Source organism: Anabrus simplex, chromosome 2 (assembly GCF_040414725.1).
Source record: "Anabrus simplex isolate iqAnaSimp1 chromosome 2, ASM4041472v1, whole genome shotgun sequence".
In the NCBI taxonomy this organism is placed as follows: Eukaryota; Metazoa; Arthropoda; class Insecta; order Orthoptera; family Tettigoniidae; genus Anabrus; species Anabrus simplex.
In genome coordinates, this window is record NC_090266.1 from 1,155,444,417 (window position 1) to 1,155,464,205 (window position 19,789).

General features: G+C 42.1%; 1 protein-coding gene across 6 annotated transcripts in view; it reads left to right on the top strand.

Moving 5' to 3' along the window:
* Positions 1-19,789, top strand: part of LOC136864756 (peroxisomal acyl-coenzyme A oxidase 3) — a 230,510-nt gene that overhangs the window by 46,104 nt on the left and 164,617 nt on the right. Inside the window, exon 1 of one of the 6 annotated variants that reach the window (XM_068226409.1) lies at positions 3,229-3,444. The exons of the other annotated variants lie outside the window; for them this stretch is intronic. The gene's annotated coding sequence lies outside the window, so the exon portion shown is untranslated. Of the gene's footprint in view, positions 1-3,228; positions 3,445-19,789 lie in introns of those variants that run through there. 6 annotated transcript variants of the gene reach the window in all.

Below are 19,789 nucleotides of genomic sequence, written 5' to 3' on the forward strand. Positions count from 1 at the left end.
GTGTATCTTGTTGTTGTTTTGACGTAGTAGGTGTTTCTGTAATAGCATCTGTAGGCGAAAACTGAACCCGCTTTACTTGTTTTGGTGGTGTAAAGACATCATCCTCCCCGTCTTCGTCTTCTTCATCCTGCATCGTTTTAACGTAGGATGTTTGTGTAGTAACTGAACTTGTAGTGGGCTTAGACGATGATGTAGATTGAAGAAGCTCTTGCAGTGGTGCACCAAGTTGTGTTTTTAAAAAGAAATCTGTGTCTGCTTGGATACGTTTCAACTCTTTAAATTTACGCCGGATGTTGTTTTGTGCACGTATAATTTGTTGTGTCACCTGCTTGCTAGCTCTTTCCATGGTTACCGAGTAAGTGAGTTCTATAAACCTAAAAATAAGCCTTAAATACGTATAAAGTGATCAAAACCTGTGCGGTAGCGTCCATGGTTAATATCGCTCTCTTTATCGATAACTAAAAAGCCATGTCGCTGTGATGACCAACACGTGGCACACAGGCGTTTAAAATCATTAAAAGTCATATCGGTGTTTACATGATCCTCATACACGTGACGCAGGTTGAGTTCGTCTTGTCGGAAGAGAACGATCAAGTTAGCATTGTCACGAATTAACTGCTTAGGTATGCGGGAATACGTTTGACATAAATAAAAACAATCGACGTACTTATGTCGTCCCATGCTAAAGTAGGCTTGAATGATCGCTTGCTGTTCGGTAGCAACATCGTCAAAAATCATAAGAGAATTGGGGCGAACAGAGTCTGGAGCAAATACCTCTTCATGAGTGTGAAATGGAAAATAACTAATGTTAAAATGAGAAAGGCCCTCCATTACCCTCTGGAGAAATATATACAAAGGTTGATACAGCGACTTGGCAAAAATGTAAATGTTTTGAAACCGCACTCCATTTAGAGAGGTAATTAGCGTTAATAAAAGATTCGTTTTTCCACATCCTGAGCAGCCTGCAATGATGCAACGAATAGTAGATGGAAAGAGCGGACCGTGACGACGTTTAGTATTCGATTTAGAGAGCAGACAGGAAACAAGGTTAGTGACTGGCAGTGAGTGTTTCTGCTTAATAATCTTCATACTGACTAAAGATTTCTGCTAGTAATTAAACTATATATATATTATGCAAGAGAGGTAATGACTGAGAAGTGGCAAAGATATACAATGCGCAACAAGTATTAACATAATAAAACAATTACAGTTTAAACCATAACTATATACAATCATCATCTGTTATAACACAAATACTTCACTAATATACTGTAAGAAGAAACTTTTTAAAAAGATATAAGTGCTAATCTGCTTGTATGCTTTGCTTGAAACTTAATTGACTAGCACCGGTTTTGCATCGGTACGAGTATTAAAAAGATGCATAAACAAATAGCTAGAACTTTGCAACAGACGTTTTCTTACTCTCTGTGAACTGTCTATTGCAGAGTAGCCCGATGTAATAAAACAACTTCGTCATAAGTTATACGTAAAGCTCCTATTTTATTAAGGTATTGAAAAGCTTTACGATATTTCATACGTTTATTACATTTAGCAATATATCTATCTGGAACAAACATAGGTGAAGAGCACTGCTTACAATATAAATGTTTCAAAGACCTTACTTTCTTTAATTCGATCCATGAATAGCGGTTTTCTAACGCACAGTCAACACAATAATGTTCCTGTACAGTAATGTAACTGTCTCTACGCCTATGTCGTAGGATCGGATCACATGGAGAAACATTTTCATTATTAGTACAAGCAGTACTTGTACGATCAGGCTTCCGGATTTCAGTATAAATCGACATAGACAAACACCACAGCGGTTCAACATTAGTAATGTCATTTAAAGTAACTCTATTACTGTTACTGTACCTTAATACTGAAGAACTTGAAGGTGTCGAGTTCATGTCGATCAGTTTCTTTGTGTAAAGCCCCAAGCAAAACATACACGCGTATAAAATTTACTTCCTGAGGGTAGACCCTTTATATCCAATTTTTAACGTTGTTTTCTCTTTATCTTTATCTTCTTTTTAGCCTTTGTGTTTGTTATATCTTTGTCTTATGATGATGTTTTTCAAACTATAACATACATAAAAAATTAACTGCTTTTCTGTTCGTCATGCAAATGTCTAATAACTATAACCTCTCGCTGTTCAAGTTATTTTTAACGTTATCTTTATTGCACTGTCCTGCATAAAAATATATATTTTAATACCTTTTGTGTTTATTATGTCCTGGTTAGACAATGCTATCTTTAAAACCCTGTTTTTCATGTTACATAAGTAAGCATATATAAGCATCGTTCTATAATAGACAACTAGCTGTTCTAACAGTGAAGAAGACTAAGTGCCTAGAGAGCAACTTCAACTAGCACAAATAAGAAAGAGGTATGTCTGCACAAAATATTGATTCAGGAACTGTTGAAAGGTCGCAACCTTCTTGGAGGATATCATTAGTACCTCATACGTACTTAGCAAGTTACGAAGTTACTTCAGATTTAAAGACAATAAAAGCAGCAATTCAAGTTAACAGAAAATATCACGAATTATATGAACAAGGGAGGCACAAACCACAATATTTAATTGTAACTCCAAGTACTAGTTACAGGCTATTCAAATTCCATTACGAAATGCAAAATAGTGAAATTTACTTCCCAAGTACATTAAAAGCAATACCTCTATCAGTAAAATCAGAAGTATTTAAAGTCGAAAGAATTTCAGAAGAATATGAATGGTCACAATTATACATTGTCAAAAATACATGCAGAAAATGCTATTTCACAATATTTGCTTCTACAGATCCTAGCAGAAACTTACCTTCCACCGAATGGGATGATTTAGTGTATGCTGACAGAGTACAAATTAAATACTATAAATTTCCAAACATCGATGTTGCACTATTCAACATCTACGAACATCCTACATATTTCTGGTGTTCACTTTGTCAGTGTCCTGCATTTACAATATCATTATTTGAGAATCCGTCTGTAACACTTATTCCTGACAAAGATTATTTTCTTCACAACAGAGCAAGTGTAGAGTGCAGTCCCTTTATTCAACCTGTACAAAACATCATTCAAGGTAATACTTTATCTCTTTCTAAATAATATACTACAGACTAACAGCTCTAGATCTTCGAACATTTTAAAAATCATGTTTTATTCTTTCAGCCCGGCGTCATCATCGTTACCTGTAAGTTCTGACAGGTTGCAACAGCTACGCTACACGTATGCACAGCGGGGACAATTTTCTAGTTACATGCTGTGACATATCTATCCTAGTTACTACAATAATGTGTTTTTGCATATTATCGGTAATGGTGTTATGAAAAATAGACCGGAATCCTTGACCAGCACTATAAAAGCAGAGTAGCCTTCGTGTTCACTCACAGTGTGTCTACTGCACTCTACAAAGCAACATCTCCACGAGTGTGCCTTAACAGGTACGATTATAGTTTACTTTTAAATTTAAGGAAATTATGCTTCTTATAAGCATGAGTTATTGACTTCTTTTTTATTTGTTTTATAGTATAGTATGGATCCTTTAGATGAAATTAATGCTCTAGGGCAAGCAGCTGGTCTTGAAACCAAGCGGCTTCGTGACTTACCACTCCATCAGCCCTTCCCTATCACACATTTGCAGAAGATAACAACACGTTATGGCAAGAGAATTCTCTGCACCTGTGACGAATTTATTGTGTTTCTACCTGTGCGCTTCAATACACTGTCTGAAGGTGTTATAGAATCCTTGAACAGTCGAAGTCTGTTTCTTGAATATTTAGGTATTCGGAACGGTGCATACCTTGTGAGATTTACGGAAGGAGCTATTAGCTAAATTTGATGTATAGACACTTAGTCTTGTGTTTATGCAAAACATATATTGTTGTTACATTAAGCATCATGTTTGCTCCTAACATCTTACTAATTTACGATTGTTATTAACAATATTTTATTTGTATTTATAAACCTTGTTCAGCATATATTTTTGTGTTAGTTGAAGTTGCTCTGTAGGCACTTAGACTTGTGTTGGTTTGTCTTTTTGTGCAAAACATACATTGTTTTTGCATTAAACATCATATTTGCTAGCGGACTTGACGTGGGAAGGGCATTCGAACGTAAAACTAGTACTGGTCTAACACGTAAGGAAGGGCATCCAGGCGTAAAACTAGTACTCGTCTTGCCAAAGCTTACCGAGTCAGCCACCGCCAACGCACACCGCCATAGCGGACACGACGTAGGAAGAGCATCCGGGCGTAAAACTAGTACCCGTCTAACACGTCGAGAAGGGCATCCGGGCGTAAAATTAGTACTTGTCTTACCAAAGCTTACCGGGTCAGCCACCGCCAACGCACACCGCCATAGCGGACACGACGTAGGAAGAGCATCCGGGCGTAAAACTAGTACCCGTCTAACACGTCGAGAAGGGCATCCGGGCGTAAAACTAGTACTTGTCTTACCAAAGCTTACCGGGTCAGCCACCGCCAAAGCACACCGCCATAGCGGACACGACGTAGGAAGAGCATCCGGGCGTAAAACTAGTACCCGTCTAACACGTCGAGAAGGGCATCCGGGCGTAAAACTAGTGCTTGTCTTACCAAAGCTTACCGGGTCAGCCACCGCCAACGCACACCGCCATAGCGGACACGACGTAGGAAGAGCATCCGGGCGTAAAACTAGTACCCGTCTAACACGTCGAGAAGGGCATCCGGGCGTAAAACTAGTACTTGTCTTACCAAAGCTTACCGGGTCAGCCACCGCCAAAGCACACCGCCATAGCGGACACGACGTAGGAAGAGCATCCGGGCGTAAAACTAGTACCCGTCTAACACGTCGAGAAGGGCATCCGGGCGTAAAACTAGTACTTGTCTTACCAAAGCTTACCGGGTCAGCCACCGCCAACGCACACCGCCATAGCGGACACGACGTAGGAAGAGCATCCGGGCGTAAAACTAGTACTTGTCTTACCAAAGCTTACCGGGTCAGCCACCGCCAACGCACACCGCCATAGCGGACACGACGTAGGAAGAGCATCCGGGCGTAAAACTAGTACCCGTCTAACACGTCGAGAAGGGCATCCTGGCGTAAAACTAGTACTTGTCTTACCAAAGCTTACCGGGTCAGCCACCGCCAACGCACACCGCCATAGCGGACACGACGTAGGAAGAGCATCCGGGCGTAAAACTAGTACCCGTCTAACACGTCGAGAAGGGCATCCGGGCGTAAAACTAGTACTTGTCTTACCAAAGCTTACCGGGTCAGCCACCGCCAACGCACACCGCCATAGCGGACACGACGTAGGAAGAGCATCCGGGCGTAAAACTAGTACCCGTCTAACACGTCGAGAAGGGCATCCGGGCGTAAAACTAGTACTTGTCTTACCAAAGCTTACCGGGTCAGCCACCGCCAAAGCACACCGTCATAGCGGACCCGACGTAGGAAGGTCATCCGGGCGTAAAACTCGTACTCGTCAACCAACGCCTGCCGTGTAGGCCCCCCGTCAACGCACTAACATCTGCGCGGGAAACGACAGCTAACACCCAAGATAGCGCCGGCGCGGGAAACCGCGGCCAACGCCCAAGATGGCGGCCCCCGTCCTCAGCCGTCCCGCGCTGGGAGACTCGATGACCTTGAATTTGGTCTAGAATCGGCATTCTCCCACTACTCTCCTAGTAAAGTATTTCAAAAACTTGAACAGTCTTCTCACTATCGCCAGAGGATTAATGTAAGGTGTGACGCATTTTGATATGATTCCATCATTCTCCATCTGTTTAATGATGACCCGTGCTTCTTCCAAGTACTTCATGGGTATCGGATAAGGCCGTTTCTTATAAGGTGAAGTGTCAGTAACATCTAAGTGGTGCTTGAAACCCTTAATGACTCCAGGTTTCTCGGAAAATACATCTGGAAACTTCTTGAAAAGCTCTTGGATCCATTTCCGCTCTCTCATTTCTTCTCTGCATCTCTGCCTGGTATTCCAAAGAAGCTGCTCCAGGTAAGCCCTCTTCCCTGTTCTTATTCCTTACATAGTCCGTAGTCTCTCTCCAACGTTTCTCTAATTCTTCCCGCTGGGAGTTCCTATTATCATTGGGTTGGTTAGCTGCCTGTCTCCATGAAGGTCCAGGTTGAAACTTAGCCCTCCCTTCGTAGGGACGATTCCTAGATCTTCTGTACCGAAACGGAATATCTCGGCGAGTTTCTTTTTCTTCTCGCGGTTCTGGATTTACTTGAACCGGAGTCTTCATTTCCGTAAAGTTGGTTGTAGTTTCTTTGGTTCGACCTGCTTTTGCTGCGCTCTGGGTGTGCGCAGTATCGAGTCTCCTCAGGACATCATCGAGCTGCTCCAAGTCCTGGACGTTTGCTGCCACCAATATTTCCTGAACATTTGGTGGAAATTGCAGCGTTATGACCTGAATAAGTTCTTGCTCCGGTAAAGGAGGGTCGAAAAACTGCATCTTTTTAAGCTGAGATATAAGATAATCTGAATATCGCGAGGAATTAACGGAAGTGTTATACTTTCTGGAGTATAATTGAAGTTTTATCAGGTGCTGAGCCTCAGCACTCCAAAATCGTCTAAGTAAGGCTTCCTTAAACTCTTCGTAAGTGTTAATACTGAATTTAAAAGCGGTAAACCACATTAACGCCTTGCCTTCTAACAATCGAGACGCTATTCGTAAACGACGGTCGGTCTTAACGTGATTTTCTTGAAAGAACTCTTCGAGGTTGAGGAGAAACACCTTAGCAGTATACTCCTCCTTCCCCGAAAATTTGGCTGGTTTTTCCTCAGTTATTTTAAAAACTGTGGAAACATTCATGGATTCTCCACTAGTGTTGTGAAGGCTAGATGATGAAACATCCTGTTCGATTTGCGATACTTTGCTGTTGAGAGCTTCTATACCTCCTTGGAGTTGAAGTTTTAGTGTTTTAATTTTCCCCTGTACGGAATTCTCAATTTCCTTGACCTCCTTTTCTATGTCGGTCTTAACTTCTGCTACATCGCGACAGATACGAGTAATCTGCGTGTGAGCATTATCTAACTGAGTCTTGACACGTTTATCGGCCTCCTCTTGCTGACTTTTCAGAAGAGTAATTTCGTTTCCCAACTTCATGAAATTATTTTTAACAGATTCATGAAGTTTGTCTTGAATAGAAGCGATTTTAGTTTGCGCAAGAGATAATTGAGCATGGGACTCTTGAAATTCTTCCTTTAAGCTTTCTACTTCTTTAAGGACTTCCTGAGAAGAAGACGGGAAAGCAAGTTTTAAGTCCTCCGCCACTTGTGATTTTATATCTTGCTTAATGGTTTCTAAGTCACGTGTTAATCTTTCATTTATTTCCGTAAACTTAGAATCCATTCTTTTGTTAGATTCTTTAAATCGTTTTTCATTTCGGCACCTGCACTATTGAGCCTACGTTCCAAATTATTATTAACTTCTGCAAACTTTTGATCAACAGATTCTGTCAATTTTACAATGTTGGCATCATTAGCCTCCCTTAGTTGAGTGATACTACGATTAGTGGCTTCCAGGGCCGCGTTAGATTCTTTAAGTTGAGCTCCTAAAGTGTTATTAGATTCAGCAATCCTACGCCCGAGATTAGTGTTACTTTCCGTAATCCTGTCATTTAGACTGATTTTTAAAGCCTCAATGGCAGCTAGTATATTTTCCATATTAATGTCGTTATTTTCACAAAATGCAGAAAATACAATCATTCACCTCGTACGTAAAATCACCATTATGGTCCAATGGTAAAGTTCAAAGTTTCACCAACACAAAATATCAAACACTTGTGCATAAAATTAAATATCACCATTATTGTCCAATGGTAAAGTTCAATGTTTCACTGACATAAATATAAAAAATTTATATGAGACTGTGCATAAATATTATGCCTGAAATGTTTTACATAGCAAGAGAAAGAGAAAGAAAAAAAATAATCACTTGTGCCATAAACTTAATCAGAGTTCTGTGCCAAAAGTTTAAAATTTCGTCAAAGTCATTGAATTGATCTTCGTAAAATTTTAACGCATTCACTGAACTGGAATTAACGTATGTACTATGCACTTTTATTTGAATTGGTAAGTTAAGATATCACTGATTTCAAAGTTAATTTTTATCACTTTACTCTCTTTAATCTGGCCCCAACGTCACGGGTGCCACTATTCACTCTCTTTAATCGGGCCCCAACGTCATGGGTGCCACTATTCACTCTCTTTAATCGAGCCCCAACGTCATGGGTGCCACTATTCACTACCTTCTCTCTGTAACAGGAACGCCCGTACTTCAGTTTATCGGAGAGCATGAGGAACGACAAGGCGTGTACGGCCCATGCTAAGAGAGTGAGAGAGAAGGGTAGTGAAAAAAAATTTCATGATTAAGTGGATCCTTCAGTTTATTCAATAGATATGCAAAGAATTATGTCACCTTTTACAGCTGAATCGTGGAGTTGTCCCTGAAGGCGTGGAGAGGACGTCGTCCTGCGGCGGCTGCGTCGTCTTGCGGTCGGCGTCGGCGTTGTCTCCCGTCGTTGGTGTTTTCTCTGTATTAGTGTTGATGACTCGAACCTGAGGCAGGAACGGGGAAATGTGGAGCTTCCACATTGGACGTCATGGGACACTGGTGTGACACTTCTCTAAGGCGAAGCACGCCGAAATAGTTCCCACAGTCAATGATGTTGAACGCACTTTAGCAGCAAGGATAAAGTTAGAGTCACAGTTCCACGAGGATAAGATGGAAGGAATTATCGTATTTGGAATAATAAACAAACGAAAACAATCTAGGACCTTCCGAGGTGCAGTGATTAAGCACTTCATAAAGAAAATTAAATTTACCGGGTACAGTCTCTGCACTGTACTCCATCAGCACAATACACTTGTTGAAATAAATGACAGTCCAAGTTCTATTACGTCGTAATTTTTAGAAGATTATCACTGGCACTTAAGATCATACGTGATTCTGAACAGGTTATGATGGGAATTGGCATGGTTCCTCGGAAAGAAATCACGATACTGCATTCCACTGTCTTTAAGAGGGAATGTTGGCACAGTTTATTATGAACACAGTTCAACGGATAGACACAGTCTTTAAATGAAATGAAGATCGGCACAGTCTATGCTAGAAACACTGTCGCTGTTCTCACACAGTCTTTAAATGAAATTAAGGTTGGCACAGTTTATGCTAGAAACACAGTCTTTAAATGAAATCAAGGCTGGCTAGAAACACTATCGCTGTTTTCACACAGTCTTTAAATGAAATTGGGGTTGGCACAGTTTATGCGAGAACACAGTCTTTAAATGAAATCAAGCCCACGGAGAAAGCTTTTAACACGAACGTTCTGAACTCAAGTATACAGCCGGACCGAGTGACGAATTATGTCGCGACGTGCTTACTTGCACACACTCACTGAACTCACGGCTTACTGCCGACTTCCCTCACTCTCTGCCTACTGCACACTGCACACATTCTGCCTTACCCCAGGCTGGCGACTCGCTTATATTGCCGAAGGCCGGTGGGCGTGGCTACACATGTGGGCCCCAAGAAAATTTTATATCTTGGCCATCTTCACACCGATTGACACGAAATTTCGGCTAGCAGCGTTCATTATTCCTGCCTGCAAGGTGACGTTATTGAAATATTGAGATTATATTTCGTTCATGCAGCAATGCTATTGAACACGAAGGAACCTTCTGCGTGACGTCGCTTGTCCTTGGCCGGTGTTCTAGAACATCGCGAGCTTGCTTGCAGTTCCCACTATGCCTGTGCGCTCGGCGCAAGTTTTAAATGCTTACGGCCGGGTGTTAGCGAGCTCCTCTTAATAAAAGAATGAAACGTGAATGCTCGTAGGGCGTTCCCGTTTCATTACAAAGGTTTTATGAGGAGCATTTATTAAGGCGTACGTTTTCTTACTGTCCTAAACGCACGAGGCCGGACAGAAGTACTAGCTGGAAGCTAAGGAACCTTGCAGGGGTGTCGCTTCCTTCTCTGTTCACTTTTCCAAATTAAACTCCATGACGTAACAGCCCCGAAGCGCCATCGCCTACCAAGCGACGGCTGTTCAGCCCGGAGGCCTGCAGATTACGAGGTGTTGTGTGGTCAGCACGACGAATCCTCTCCGCTGTTATTCCTGGCTTTCTAGACCGGGGCCGCCATCTCACCGTTAGATAGCTCCTCAATTATAAATACGTGGGCTGAGTGTACCTCGAACCAGCCCTCAGATCCAGGTAAAAGTCCCTGACCTGGCTAGGAATAGAACCCGGGGCCTCCGTACACTGTGGGGCTGGCTGGTACTTTTAGGTCTCCTTATTTTCGAATTTGACTTAAGACATCCTGCATTCGATTCCCGGCACTGACAGAGTTAAGAAAGGCATGGGATGAGGAGGATACAGCCTTGTTTTTGGGTGCAGTAGAGTTTTCCTTGAGTCTCTCGTAATCGAAATATATACGGCCTGGAAGGTAGTCACCTTCACGGGGTGTAGTACCAAAGTGGTTCCTTTTTTTTTTAAGAAGACAAATTAAATGAAGATTCTACTTCCTCACAAACGAAGAACGATATTATCAATTTTACGAACAGTTTCAATAATGCAGCCGGTTTATGTTAAAAGTACAAAAGCTATGATTGTACATGGTAACAATCAAAACCAACAATATCTACTGAAGATCCGTCACCGCACTCGGTAGGACGGCTTTCTTTTCATATTCACCGGGCGAGTTGGCCGTGCAGTTAGGGGCGCACAGCTGTGTGCTTGCATCCGGGAGATAGTGGGTTCAAACACCTCTGTCGGCAGCCCTAAATATGGTTTTCTGTGGTTTCCAATTTTCACACCAGGCAAATGCTGTGGCTGTGCCTTAATTAAGGCCACGGCCGCTTCTTCCCACTCTCAGCCCTTTCCTTTCCCATCGTCGCCATAGAAGACCTACGGTGCGACGTAAAGCAAATTCTAAATAAAAAATAAAATATCTTTTCACAACCCCTTTCTAGGGAAAGTTGTATCCACACTACTGGCCTGGACTTACACCCCACCCACTGAAATTATTTTGTGGGTACGCCACTGCATCCACTCACCATTTAAGGTACAAGGTAAGTCCGAAGAATGGTTGGATACTCAAAATACACCACCATAAATGATGCGGTTCTGACTCAAAAGTATAAAGAAAGGTAAGGGACGGGATCTAGTGTTTTAAGTAGAATCCGTATCAGTAGAACGTGACTACCCATTTTAAAAATGTTTCATGTATCGACTGCGATTCAAGCCTGGGCCGTCCTGATGAGAAGATAGAAGCATTGGTACGGAGTTATCATGCCGGCCAATTATAAAGTATTTACCCGCACTTTTGATGGAGCCATTTGAGGTTCCAATCAGTCCCCGGGCATTTGACAAAATATATAGGCCTACCTATCGAACTTAGGCACGCATCCGCGATTGTCTTGGCACTGTAAGAATTTAAAAAAAAAAACTTTTTCATAACTTACCGAGGATGCACATAGTGTTGGCTTTTCAGTGACAAAACGGTCCCTCTTCAAAAAATGTTACTTATATGGCACAAAATGAGGAACTAACGTGCAGATCACAATCCTGTCACAGTCTTCCCAACGCTGCAACTCAAACACAGCACATCTCTCAACCACGGTGCAACCCGAGGATCCCTAGGACATTGTTGTTTCCTGGAACCGATCTGCAAAAGCTGACACGATGTTGTAAGCTTGCAGCTGTTTCTGGACGTGGCCCCCGTTATCTCGGTGGTTACGTTCCGGCCCCCTACTGAGTAATCCCTTGCTAATTGGCCCTTTCTTCATGTCTTGACATTTGTCAATACACGGTTTCATTCCCAATACTGAGGCCTCTACAGGAAAATGTCCTCGCGCATCACAATCCTAAGTGTCTTCCTTTCATTCAAGCAGTACAAATATGGAGAATTGTGTATGTCCCTATTGAGCCCTACTAATAGATTCTTGTCGCTACGTTAATTTAACATTTCGGCGTACGTTTTTAAGTTGTTCGTACCGTACGTAAAACAACGGCTAATCCTCGCTCTAGTTTCAGGAAATATTTTGGGGGGGGCCCGGCCCCCCTGGCCCCCCCCCCTGGCTACGCCAGATATACCAAGTGAACACTTTGTGAATATGCTCTTCTTTCGTATTTCTGTTCGATATGTCTCTATGTCTGACAAAGAAAAGCGAGCTGGGTATGTTTCAAGAAAGTAACACAAAACTTCCTTGGAAGTAGAAGAAACCCTAAATATATATATATTGTGAAATAAATTATCAAAGCTTATGAAGATTTAGGATGCAATATGTCCTTGAAAGTACGTTTTATGGACTCGCATCTAGACGTCTTTGTAGAGGTTGTAGTGATGTATCAAATGAGGCCTTTCCAACTCGAGCACTTAGTGCTGAGGCGCACCAGCGCTGCACTCAGCAGCACCGTTCCCCTCCTTCCCCACCTTCCCCGCGCAGTGGTCGGTGCATGTGTGCGTAAGAGACAGTACATTCATTCTCATTCTCTCTCTCTGTGTGTGTGTGTGTGTGTCATTCTCAATGGAATATATTCGATAGAACAGACAGTGGAGCAGTTGGTTTCACCTTCGTTAAAAATGTCGTTTAATCCTTCATGGGTGGATTCATATTTTGTTCTCAATACCGAAAGGAAAGCTCACTGTTTAATTTGTCATGTCATTTTAAGCGTACAGTCTTCAACCGTTCGGCGACACTACCACAATAAACGTGTTTCCACCTATGATGACATTGTTGGCGCAGCAAGAACCGAACAAATTGCTAAGTTAAAATTGGAATTGCTAAGTTCTTCAGAGATACGTAATAACTTACTCATTAGGAATTGTTTTACTTGCAATTTAGGAGATTTGTTTTCGTTTTTGGTTTTGTATTATTAAGAACTGTTTAGAATTAGACTTAGATGTGCTGCTGAGAAAAAACACCCGGGCGAGTTGGCGGCGCGGTCAGGGGCGCTCAGCTGTGAACTTGCATCCGAAAGATAGTGAGTTCGAACCCCACTGTCGGCAGCACTGAAGATGGTTTTCCGTGGTTTCCCATTTTCAAACCAAGAAAATGCTGGGGCTGTTCCTTAATTAAGGCTACGGCCGCTTCCTTCCCATTCATAGCCTTTTCCTATCCCATCATCGCCATAAGACCTATTGCAAAAAAGACCCCACAAAGATAACTATTTTAATTATTTTATCTCCCTGTCCCACAGATACTTGAAGCCAATACTTTAGAAGGCGCAGTTCGAGCACGTTATGGGCTATTGTTGCTCTGAAAATTGCAAAAAAAAAAAAAGAACAGATGTTTTCAATTCTGAATTTAAATAAATTGAGAACTAGGACTTCTCTGTCTGATGCGGACTTTAGAGGCTGTACTTAGAATTTCTACTGCCAAATCGATTGTACCCATTATTGGTAAATTAGTTGCCGCAAAACGATGTCAGCAATCGACTTAAACGCTAAATGTACATTAAGGCAAACGCAAAATATGTACAGAATAAATTGTGTGTTTATGTGTTCACGGAACTGTCATAAATAATATTGTTTTCATAAGCTGCGCGCTGACTTGACGACTTGTGGCTCTGCCTCTGTCACTTCCCCTGCTTCCTCCACCACCACAACAGTGCTATAACCGTTGCCTACGCTATAATACAAGGCCTTGAAATGCACTCGTGGAAACGGGTTGCTTCCCAGTCCACCATTCAGCCGCTAGGATCGCGGTCTAGCCCCCCTTGTATTCGCATGGCCGTATAAGTCAATAAGTAAAGTATATCCTAAATAAAATGAACTGAATGTTTTTGCGAGTATTGACAGTACTTTATTTAAAGAGCAGTGCTGCGTTGGCTTGGATATGTCACTGAAGTTTCAAAACTTTCCTTCTGAGGGGCTTCTTAACAAGTTTCAAAACTTTCTCTCTTCTACTTGTGTGGCTCAAAGCGATGTTGTCTAACAGAGGTCTCAGAAATGTTCATAGTAGAAAAAGAGGTGGTTTGTCGCCTTTACACTTTCCACAAATTTCACTGTTGAACATGTCTTTCGAAAAAAATAAACGTACACCTTTTAGTAACTCTCTTCGGGACAAGTACTGCGTAGCGGAAGTGACAAATTCCGTCGTTCACTGCAGAAGTGCCACAGACGATGATTTTCGGTATCTGAGGGCTCCTCGATCTTGAAAAAGAATAAAACACAATGTTGGACTTTGAGTAGCTGGAGAACAGATATGTTCTAAACAGCCTTTACAGTCTGCTTTTTCTTTTGCCACACGAACCATGTCATTGTATTCCGCTTGGCATCTTAGGTAGCGAAGAAGAGCTCGATGTCATAGCTCGTTAGGTTCCTCGTCAATGCATAATGCAAATGTATACTTATGAGGTACTTTACGCAGGCCACAGTGGACTGGGTAGTCAAGATCTATGCCTGATACATTTCTCTCAAGATTCTTTTTTTACTTTCTCTGAATGCATTTTAAGTTTTTTAATATATGACAGGAAATCATTAATTAACCAACTGAGGAGTTCATCTTCAGTACTAAAAGATGCTTTTTTTTTTTTTTGCTAGTGACTTTACATCGCACCGACACAGATAGGTAATATGGCGACGATGGGATAGGAAAGGCCTAGGAGTTGGAAGGAAGCAGCCATGGCCTTAATTAAGGTACAGCCCCAGCATTTGCCTGGTGTCAAAATGGGAAACCACGGAAAACCATCTTCAGGGCTGCCGACAGTGGGATTCGAACCCACTATCTCCCCGATGCAAGCTCACAGCCGCGCGCCCCTAACCGTACGACCAACTCGCCCGGTTAAAGGATGCTCGTTTGTTCTCGTTCCTGAATATGTCCCATGTGAGGTGTTGCAGACGTTATGCGCATTGAACAATTTAATAAAATGCTCCATAAAACAAATGGCTTATTTTAAACTGTATTTTATGCTCTCGGGACAAAACCACCTTCATACTTTTCAAACCAGAGATTGTTTCAGGGGAAAATACAATATTTTTAGCTCTTGCTACATTCATTTTCGTGAAATTTGTTGGGCAAATTATTTTGCTCGTTGGTTTCCTAATTTAAGATTTTCGAGTTTGAAGATACCTCTCAAATGATTGCCGGTCACGGTAGCATAGTTTTAAAGAAGTCCAGTGACAAATTTCGGGATCGCTCGGTTCTTATGACGTAACTCGGATCAAAACTTAGGAACAGAGGCCTACTTTAATGAGCTTGAAGTAGTATCGCATGCGTAATACTTCCTCTGTATAATGTTTCGAACATTGATCATTCACTGGAAACTTGTGAAACGAAATTCCACTACCTTTAATTTTTCGTGAATAAACCATGACTGGAACTGCGAATGCTTAACATCAGATAAATACATAATACATTCACAACCAACTCAGTTAATGAACACGTTTAAAGGCGCGAGCCTGGTACACAGGGGGCAAGATAGCGATCCTAGCGGCCCGGCATTGAACTTCAGTGTAACCACTTCCATAGCGTTTTACGGGCTCTATTTCCAGGCCTTGTATTATAACGTAGGCAACGGCTATAACACAGCACCGGGGCTGCTGCTGGGGCCGGCCGGGGCCGTGGGAGCACCTCAGTTGGAATTGCTTGATATACGGTATACTTATATACAAACGTAACTATGTACACTTTCATGAATTACACACTACAATAACCCATTTCTTCAAAAATCTCAACGTTCCAACTCACACTCCTATCAGACTTCAATAATTTACATTATTGGACATTATCACATGGTGTTTTAAACACCGCCGTCTCAATCCTATATACTGCCTGCTCTATGCTATGCAGTTACATGCTTCACAGCGTGAGCTCCTAGTGCCACGAACCTCCGCTAGGAGCGCCAGCTAACGCACCCAACTTATCTCCGTACCCACATCGTTGTGTTCCAGTGCGTTTGCATCGAGCATTTATGTGTGTGTCTCTGGTTGTAAAATGATTAATTGTTGTGTTCCTTTCTGCATATCAAAGCAGGAAATCCAAATTCTTCAGGTGTGAGGATTCCTGTTATCCCCCTAAGTAAAGAACTTTGGGAAAATTGGCTTAACGCTATATCAAGGCAAGGATCAACCAAGGGTAATCAAAGGATTCCACCCGATTATTCTCGTGTTTGAAGCCTGAATTTTAGAGATGGAGATAAATGATAAAACTAAAAGAAAAATCTTTTGAAGCCACAGAGCGTGCCTAGTCGGTCTTCGAATTATCCCCATTACCTTCAAACCAGAAAAATAGCTCCACGAAAGACCAGACAGCGACAAGATATTTCTTCCGAAGACATCTATGATGAAACAAGCTCTTCAACCGCATGAAATACATTGGATGACGAGTACGAAATTTATTTGAGCAACGATGTATCAATCCAAATCAATATTCCAACGAGTAAGAATGACAGCAGTCATCAGAAAATCAGACGTTAGAGGCTCCGATCAAGAATTCTGATACTGCGATAACAGTGGATGGCTAACCATAATGAAGTTAAAAGACTACAGAGACAATTCGAAGACAACCCAGAAACTGATCGTCTGAATAAAGTAAAGGAAGCAGCCAAACATAAAGGAAAAACGACCGTTTAAAAAAATAAAATCCATAATTTTCGCTAGACAAATTCTGGACAGTCAGAACAAATCAGGCGGTACTATGTGGCGTGGGGAATAGTATCCCAAAACGGTTACGAATATGGCAGGACTCCTGGTCTAGTGTCAGCTCCGTCACAAAGTACTCTGGACAGGCAGCCTATATGGAAAATGTTTATAGTGTTTGTCGGGATTTTCCAATTAGTGAAGGAAAGACTGAATGTAAAACTCTCAGACCAACAGAGAGGAGTGTAACAGTGATTGCCGATTAAATGGCTAATTAGGTACGGCTTCTCTACGACCGAACCAGTGGTAAGTTCGTTTGCGTGTTCAATGTTGAAGGTGTTTGCGGTATAGATATTGTAAAATCTCCTGCTCTCGCGAATAAACTGTTGTGTTTTCTTGTAATCCGACTTTCAAATAAGTTCTCTAGTGCTGCTGCCTACTTCCTCGTTAAAGGCTTGGAAGTCTCCGATCTATCCCTTTTAGTTCAGAAATTATTACTGTAATGCCTTTCGGCAAAACAATCCAGATCGTGTGCGTTTCTGTTCACTAGCAGATAAAATACTTACAATGGTTGAATGATGATTTCATCGAGTACGTTAAAATAATTCGGTTGGAATCAAAACGTGAAGAACTAAAGTGTCTGACTAATGAAACGGCAGATGCTGTCTCGCTAACTGTGAAATCTATAGTGGAATGTGTAGTCTTATCTGTTAAAAAATTGGTTATTTTATGTTCTCACAAGATGATTTTCTGGAGACGTAATAGAAGCTCAATTTAGTGCAGTGAGATTAGGGTGGTGGATTTAATGACATGACAAACGCACGCACTGCATTATGTGCTGTAAAACGTATCCTGAAAACTGGTCATGAACAAAGGGTCACCGAAATAGTGATAGAATTTTTTTTTTTTTTGCTCCCACTGCTGGTAAATAACAGTAAGAAAAGGACTGAAAATGTGCTCCATTACTCCTGTCGAGAAAATTCTGAAATTGGTATGTACCATGCAGCATGGGATGATCCTAATACATCTACTGTAACTGGTAAGATTTTTATATTTTACGTTTCTATATCTTAAGCCAAGCTCAAATGTGAACTGTTAGAATCTGTATGTGTATTATCTTCGCAATTAGTAACATTTAAAGGATTATTTTTCATTTTATATTGGTGTTACGGGCCAACTCTCATTTCCAACATGTGCTCTGGGTGCGGTAAGTGCTGCCATCTGCGATGTCGCTGTAAACGCAATTCTTGCTGCACAGAGCAGGCAGTATATAGAGATTGAGACGGCGGTGGTTAAAAAAAAAAATACTTCTCTCCGTGTTCAAACTGCCTACTTCCAGACCTGACAATTTCCTTGCTGAAAAAGGCCGTTCCTCATCATCTGATGTAATGGGGGCGTTACTGAGAGATCACCATTCAAAATTTGGAAAATGTGTCCTATTTTCTGGAATCTTAGATTTCTAGATATAACACGTTTGCTTTTTTTTTTTTCGCGTACAGCACTTCCCATTTCACCTGGGACATATTTAATTAAACTCACCGTTTCTTCAACAATACTCACTGAAGAGACACGAGTCCTTCCTCTTTTTTTTTCTCTTCATATTTTGTTACCAATTTATGCACTTATGCATAACCGATAATGGGTTGCTATGAAAGTAAGACCGCCGGGCTGAGTGGCTCAGACGGTTAAGGCGTTGGCCTTCTAACCCCAACTTGGCAGGTTCGATCCTGGCTCAGTCCGGTGGTATTTGAAGGTGCTGAAATACGACAGCCTCGTGTCAGTAGATTTACTGGCACATAAAAGAACTCCTGCAGGACTAAATTGCGGCACCGTGGCGTCTCCGAAGACCGTTAAAGTAGTTAGTGGGACGTAAAGCAAATAGCATTATTATTATTATGAAAGTTAGACCGTTCTTGACACACACGGTTCAACAGTTCTTTGACGTCATGAACTGATGCAGCATCATTTTGAAGGAGTCTGCCTCCTTGGTGTAGCGGTTAGCACTATTAGCTGCCACTCTCGAAGGCCCGGGTTCGGTTCCTGGTACTGCCAGAAATTTAAGATTGGCAGGAGGTCTGGCACGCTGTTAAATAGGTACATACACCTCACCTATTAACGGTGTGCCTGAAAAGAGCTGTACCATTTCGGGACAAGGACAAGAATTTACTTTGCCCGACTCATTTTGCGTCGTGGCCTTCGGTTCCGAGGGCACTGATTCTCGGCTGAGCTGGTGATTTTAATCATAAATATTTGATTCCCGTGGCACGTGGTCTGCGTGTGTGTAATGTCCTCAACATTTCTGCAACTACCGGGCGAGTTGGCCGTGCGCATAGAGGCGCGCGGCTGTGAGCTTGCATCCGGGAGATAGTAGGTTCGAATCCCACTATCGGCAGCCCTGAAGATGGTTTTCCGTGGTTTCCCATTTTCACACCAGGCAAATGCTGGGGCTGTACCTTAATTAAGGCCACGGCCGCTTCCTTCCAACTCCCAGGCCTTTCCTATCCCATCGTCGCCATAAGACCTATCTGTGTCGGTGCGACGTAAAGCCCCTAGCAAAAAAAAAATAAATAAATAAATAAAATAAAATAATTCTGCAACTCGTGTACCACACGCAACACTATATTACAGATTCCTACAGTACACAGGGCAGGGGTCGGAGAATGCAGAGTGGGTCTCGGCCCAGAAGTGGCCACGGCTGGCCGTGGTCCGACAGCTCTCCACTCCGACCGACCAACCGAGCAGAGGAGGGGTGGCCACAGCTCTACCGTGGCTCTACGCTTCTGTATTCGGGAGCGTATTCGCCTCCTCTCAAATTGTATTTTAGAGGTCATGCATTAACCTTCTTGTCATTTAACAGACCTCAGTAGGTTGGGTATTTTACCCCTGTGTATATGTCCTTTGAGGACAGCTTAAAGGTGGAGTTCGGAGTGGCCTATGATAGGCTTGTATTTTAGGGGGAAGTTACCCTTTCTTGAAAATTGTGTTTCTGCCTCAAGGAGGCTTTTGGGTGTAAGTGGAAGCAAATATTTCTGGCATGTTTGGGGGTTTTCGGCCCCTTTGTTGTATGGTGTTCATTGTAAGGTTGGGCTCATTGCTCAAGAATTATGTTTCTGACTTTTGAAGCCCCAAATGGGGTACCTATGTAAATGTATTTTTCAATCGTGTTTCGGCTACTAAGTACCTGTTCTATTTGATGTTACCT